This window comes from Bidens hawaiensis, unplaced genomic scaffold (assembly GCF_021521415.1).
Source record: "Bidens hawaiensis isolate Kalapana, Puna unplaced genomic scaffold, B.hawaiensis_p1.1 tig00035834_1, whole genome shotgun sequence".
In the NCBI taxonomy this organism is placed as follows: domain Eukaryota; kingdom Viridiplantae; phylum Streptophyta; class Magnoliopsida; order Asterales; family Asteraceae; genus Bidens; species Bidens hawaiensis.
The window spans coordinates 171,394-177,767 of record NW_027496215.1 but is presented as its reverse complement, the minus strand read 5'-3'; positions in this window follow the sequence as shown (position 1 = coordinate 177,767).

Below are 6,374 nucleotides of genomic sequence, written 5' to 3'. Positions count from 1 at the left end.
GGGTACTTCACCGAACGGCCAGCTAAAGACAATGGCATACGGGTGGGTGTAAGTTCTCCTAGGCCTAGCTTCTCAAACAACGAATATGACATTAAATTTATGCTTGCTCCTAGGTCTCCTAAAGCTTGACACGAGGTATCCCTACCAAACAAACATGGAACAGTGAAAACACCGGGATCGGATAACTTTTCGGGTACCTTATTGAGAACTACTGCCGAACACTCTCTGTTTAGTGGAACGGTCGAAAGCTCCTCCAGACTTTCCTTTCGCTTAAGAATATCTTTCAAAAACTTGGCATATTTCGGCATATGCTAGAGGACCTCGATAAATGGAAGATTAATCCTAAGCTGCCTAAACATATCTAGAAAGTTCCCGTATTCTCTACGAAATTTCTGATTCTTAGCACGGGCTGGATACGGCATACGAGAATGATCTATAAGCGGTGAAGGCCTAACATCTCTAGCTTTCTTTTCCTCGCTTCCTCTAACTATGGACTCACTGGTAGGTGCGGTACTTGCTGGGTCTAGCCTAGGTTGCACCCTCCCAGAAGTCTCCATCACTATCTCCTCATCCACTAACTCATCATTCTCCTCCACCTCAATCTCTCTCTCCGGACCTAAAACCCTACCACTACGAGTAGAAATGGCATTTATTTGAGCGGCCAGATTCTGCTGAGTAGAACCTGAAAACTGACCTGGGGTCTCTCATCTAAACGTCGGGCTATATCACCTACGGTCCTTTGCATGTCGAGCATAGCTGATTGTTGATTCTTAAGAAGTAGATCATGCTTGGCAAGAGTCTTTTAAGTAACTTGATCTCTAGTAATGATTCGATGCATCATCTCATCCAACTTCTTACACAGATCTGGCCCATTACTCCCACCTTGACTACTTTGATCTCCACTAAACGATTGATCCTGCCCTCGGTTAAGATTTGAACTTGGTTGGAAACCAGGGGGTGTACCGGAAGAACGCCAATTAGAATTATAGTTATTATTTTTATAGTTGTTCCAGTTTGAATTATTATTACCATTAAACATATTAGGAACCCTATTTTGCCCTCCTTTGAACTCTACCTGCTCCTGACTCATCAACGGACAATCTAAAGTCCCATGACCTCCTCTACACAACTCGCACTTATCTACGGCTCGTCAGGCTCTATATGGAAAGAATGAATCTGATCACGGAGACGAGATGCTTTGGTAGGCGGGAATTATTTCTTCAAGAAAGCGGTACGCAACGTCTCCCAAGTAGTGAATGCTCCAGCAGGTTGCGAATCGAGCCAAGTGGCGGCACGACCCGTAAGTGAAAACCGGAATAAATGAAGGAAAATGGCATCTTCATTAGCACCTTGCAAATTGAACGTTCTGAGCACACGGGTGAGACGATTGATGTGCCCTGGTGTATCCTCATCGTCACGGCCATGGAATAGATTACTCTGGATGAGATTGTTTATGACATAAGAGGGAATCTGCCAGGAATTTGGGTTATCGATTACGGGGGTGATGATGGGTGAATGATCTCCGGTGAAACCCTCGAAAGCTTGTTGGTAAACGGTTCGGTTGTAGGCCATTTGAATATCGGGAATGGTTCTGGGACTCGAAGGCGGTGAATTGTGTGGTGATGACTTCGGTGAAGAATCTATGGTGATCGGTGAACTGACTTCTAACTTTAACGAAAGTGGTCCTTGCGAACGAAGATGTGGCATAAACCTGCAAAGCACACAAGACCAACTGAGTAGACTCTCTGTAAATACGAAAATAAAACTAATAATAAATAAAATAAACTAGACTTAAAATTAAACTAAAATTAATTAGATTCCTACGACTCAAAAGACAAAACAAAACAAGTAGCATGTATGTAGCAGATAAATCTAATCAAAGCTAATAACGCAAGCGCCAAGAGTCCCCGGCAACGGCGCCAAAAACTTGATGTGCTAAAAGTAGTCTAATAAAAACACGCTAATCTAGACACTAAGTAATAAATTCTAGACTCTTAACTAAACTAAAATTACTAACCGGCAAGTGAACCGATCGACTCTTGTACAGTTAAGTAAGTCCGGATATCGAACCCACGAGACTCTTTTAATTATGTTAACTAGCTAAATTAGACTCAACTACAAAACACGACTTTATTATTTATATTTGTTTTGGAGGTTTTTACTTAAAATACTAATTTAATACTATTTATTAGAAACAAATTAAAGAAACAAGTAATTTAAACGAAAAGAAAGTTTGTTATGAAAATAAGATGATGATGATGAGAAAACTACCTAGGCTAGACTCCCCTAAATTTCAGTAATGAATTGACTCGGGAAAATATTTAGTTATGGACTAGGATCGTAAAATAGACACTTAAAAGAAAACCCGAATAGGACCCCTGACCCTTTTCAAGAGAAATCTATGGATTTCTAACAAGTTTTAACGCACACCAGTATTAAAAATCAAGTTCGCTTACGGTCACCCAATTGTTTATAATTTAGTTCCTTTATACGAAATCCTACCTTACAGCGCGGAAATCAAAGGCAGTTTAATATATCAAATTGATTCAATAGACAATAATTAAATAATCAAACCTAGACGGACTCCTTACGAAGAACTAAATCTAGCAAGATCAAATAATAAAGATCTATCGATAACCTGGCACCTTACAGCTATTTAGGTTAGCAGCACACTTATGTTTATTTAATTAATAATTATTATTCCTGTGATTTTAGTGCACATCAATCATAAAAATATCAAAAACACAAAGTAATAGACCTAATAACAACCTATCATAATGACAAACAATATGCTAGGCAGCTATGGAATAATAACAATTAATCAAACAATCCTAAATATCCATACGAATCAATTTAATATAAGTAAACATTTTACTAAACCATAAAAACCATAACGCGAATAAATCCCTAATCAAAACACAACGTCAAAGTAGGTTCATCATAAGCCTAGGCAGTCTATAAAGTTTAGCCTAGCATCTTTAAATCGAACAAAACAATAATAGACGAAATCATGGCGAAAATAAATAAGAACGGAAGAATAAAGGCGATAAAACCCGGAGTCTTCGTCCTTGACTATTAAGCACTTCGCCGGCTGATTCCTCGACCCAAAGCTACCGGAAACTATCCTGGGACGCCTCGGAACTTACCAAAATCGTCTGGAACTTCAGGGTATGCTTAAGGGTGAGTTTAGGGGTCTTTTTATAGGCAATAGGGGTCCAAAAATACATTAGACAGTTAACAGCTTGGAATATGCTAGAACTGAGGCCGCCGCGCCGTGCGGCGGGCATTCCTCCCTCTGTCGCGCGGCGCTCCAGCGTGGCAGGGAGGGGGCCGGCCAGCCTAGCCGGTCCGGTTCTCTTCTGGTTCGGTCCGGTTCGTTTCCTGATCTGTCGGTTCTCCGGTTCGGCTTGTTTTTGCTCCTTTTAGCCCTCTTTTCACCGGAATTCAAACCCGAAACCTAAAATATAAAACCATATTATTAGTATACAAATCTTATGAGAAACCGAACAAAACAAATAAAATATTAATTAAAATATACAAGGGATTTATATATATTTAGCATTATATCAGTCCACAATTAAGTTCAAAACCCGATAGAAACTCGACAGTTATTTTTGTCAAACCCCATAGGAAACCCAAAACCTGATGGGTATCTTTGAAACCTGACGAGTAATTACCTGATAAATACCCAGCGTGTTGTTCAAGCATAAAACAAGCAACAAACGATTATCAAACTCACTCTCAAGTCTTTGCAGTTCATGTTCAGGGCAAAACTCCTTCTTCATAGCATTCTTGAGTTCCTCTCAAGGCATAGCCGTAGCAATCTCAATTCCTTGGAGGGTCTTAAAAGTATTCCACCATGTGAAAGCTTGTTCTTCGAAGACGCTCGAGATGAACTTAGTCCGTTTGTCGTCCGGACATTCATAGTGGATAAAAATGTTCTCCATTCTCTCGAACCATTGGAGAAGTTTAGTGGAATTCTCCTCGCCAAGACACGGGGGTGGTTTAGCACTAGTAAAGTTCTTGTAGTGAAAGTTGCTCGGGGCAGCTGAAGTAGCAGAACCATTGGAGTTGATGCTTTGGATCTGGGTCACAATCTCGGGTATAGAAACAACAAACTCCCTAGCGATTCTAGCAGCCAAACGATGATCATGAGAAGTAGATGAACGATGTTGATTACGATGATGAATAGAAGACATTCTACGATGACCAAAAATGAAATTTTATAAGATGATGGGTAAGTTATGTGAATGAGTTGATGTGAGATAATAGAGATGCGAATTTAAATAAAATTGTGCTAGTGGTTTATCATGACTTAAGAATAAGTCGAGATTTAAAACAATGTGATTAATCTTAAGATATTTAATTAATTAGACAATATTTATTCTAAAAGTGAAATCCAAAAATGATGTGTTATTGGGTTGGGTTTTCCATGGTAACTTGAGAACCCAAATGAAATAACTAAATATATCCAATGAGTTGACCTCCCATGAGATTTCCATGGCAATTTGAATGGCCTAACTAAATAAAGCAACATACATTTTGTGAATTGGGCCTCCCATGAGCATTCCATGGCAATTTATTGGCCCAATTAAAATAACGAGTTATAAAACGAGTAAGAATATGAATGTCAGAGGCAAGTGACGGCTGGGAATATTATAATTAGGGTTTAGGGAAATTGTGGCAGGTGAAATATGTATTGTTTATATAGAATAAACAAAAACGAACCACTTATAGCTAGTTTACTCGTTTAAGAAATCGAATCAAGTTTTAATGACCAAACCAACTGAAAGAGCAGCCAAATTTCGTTCTTAAGGAAGGTGTAATGTATGTGGACAAGTATTCAGTGTATGTTAGTTTTCTTGAGGCTTAAATCACACGATACAGTCCAAAACTAAGCGATTTAGTACCAAAAATGAACTAGGAAAGCAAATAATCAAAACAATCTGTGCATGTGTCCCAAGGTGTCGTGCGACGGCCATGGCCTCCTATGGCCGTGCGGCGCTCCGGTTTCAAGGGGGAAAATTTTTGTTGTTTGGATGTTTTAGTCCTTAAACTATCTAAAAAGGTTAAATATTAATGATTTTAAAGTTAAATCAAGGAATGAACAACTTTGAAAACATAAAGGATATGAAATTAAAATACATTAAGGAATACTTATAAATGTTTAATTTTATCAAATAAGGATCTGAATAATGTTCCCGAATTGGGTTATACATAAACGAATACTAGTACTAAATCCGAGATGTTACAGTCTCCCCTACTTTAGGGAATTTCGTCCCGAAATTAAGGAAAACTAAAACATAATTGTGTTTAAAAATAAATAAACTTTATGAAAGACATTTTTTTTAAATTCATCAAACTGATCAGGTGGGTGGAGGCGCCGCGCGGCAGCCATGGCACCCCATGGTCGCACGGCGCTCTGGCCAAAAGGAGGGGGATTTTTGATATTTTACAACTTTAGACCTTGAACTTTCATAAATTGCTAAATCATGATTATTTTAAAGTTTAAACAAAACATGAACAACTTTATGAAATCAAAGGGTATAAAATAAAAATGTAAATCTTAAATACTTATAAATGTTTTAATTTGATTAATAATAATGGTCTAGAAATGTTCCCGAATCGGTTTTATGTAAACGAATACGGGTTTGAAAAATCCAAGATGTTACAATGTAATGCATGTTACCTGCTTAACTAGAATTCACTCAGCGTAGCTGACTTTTAGTATGCACGCAGGTAAATAGGTTAAAGGAGCTGACTTAAGGATGGCACATGGTAGGGACTGGAAGACTGGCATCTTGGGAAGAAACGTTATGAATAATTATGTTATGTTTAAGACAAGTTAACTTATGTTAAGACAAGGTTGTGTTTTGTAATATATTGGTTAATGTTTTTAATTATTCCGCGAAAATTTTAATTAACTCTGATTTTGAACTGTGTTTATGAGTAAATCCAACGCCAAATGTAAGACACCGAGAACGAGGCCTTACAAACAAGTGAACAACCCTACCTTATTATTTTACACATATTTTATTTAACCTCTTTCTCTCTCACATCTCTGTCTTTCAAGAAAACAAATCTACAGCTTTTTTTGCCACCTTCTTTTTTGTTTGATTATATATTATAAATTCTTATATCTACTCCTCTCATATTAATCTCCGTCTATAACTCCTCTCTAGTTTGTTTTTGACTATTTTGAATGTGTAACAATATATTAAATAAGTTTACATTTGTAAAAATACTTTTAAGTTTAAAAAATACATTTTCAAATAAGGTTACATAATTTTAAATATTAAACAAATATATTAAATAAGTTTACATAATTTTAAATTTGTATTCGGGTTGATACATTTTGAGTAACTTAAAAAAAT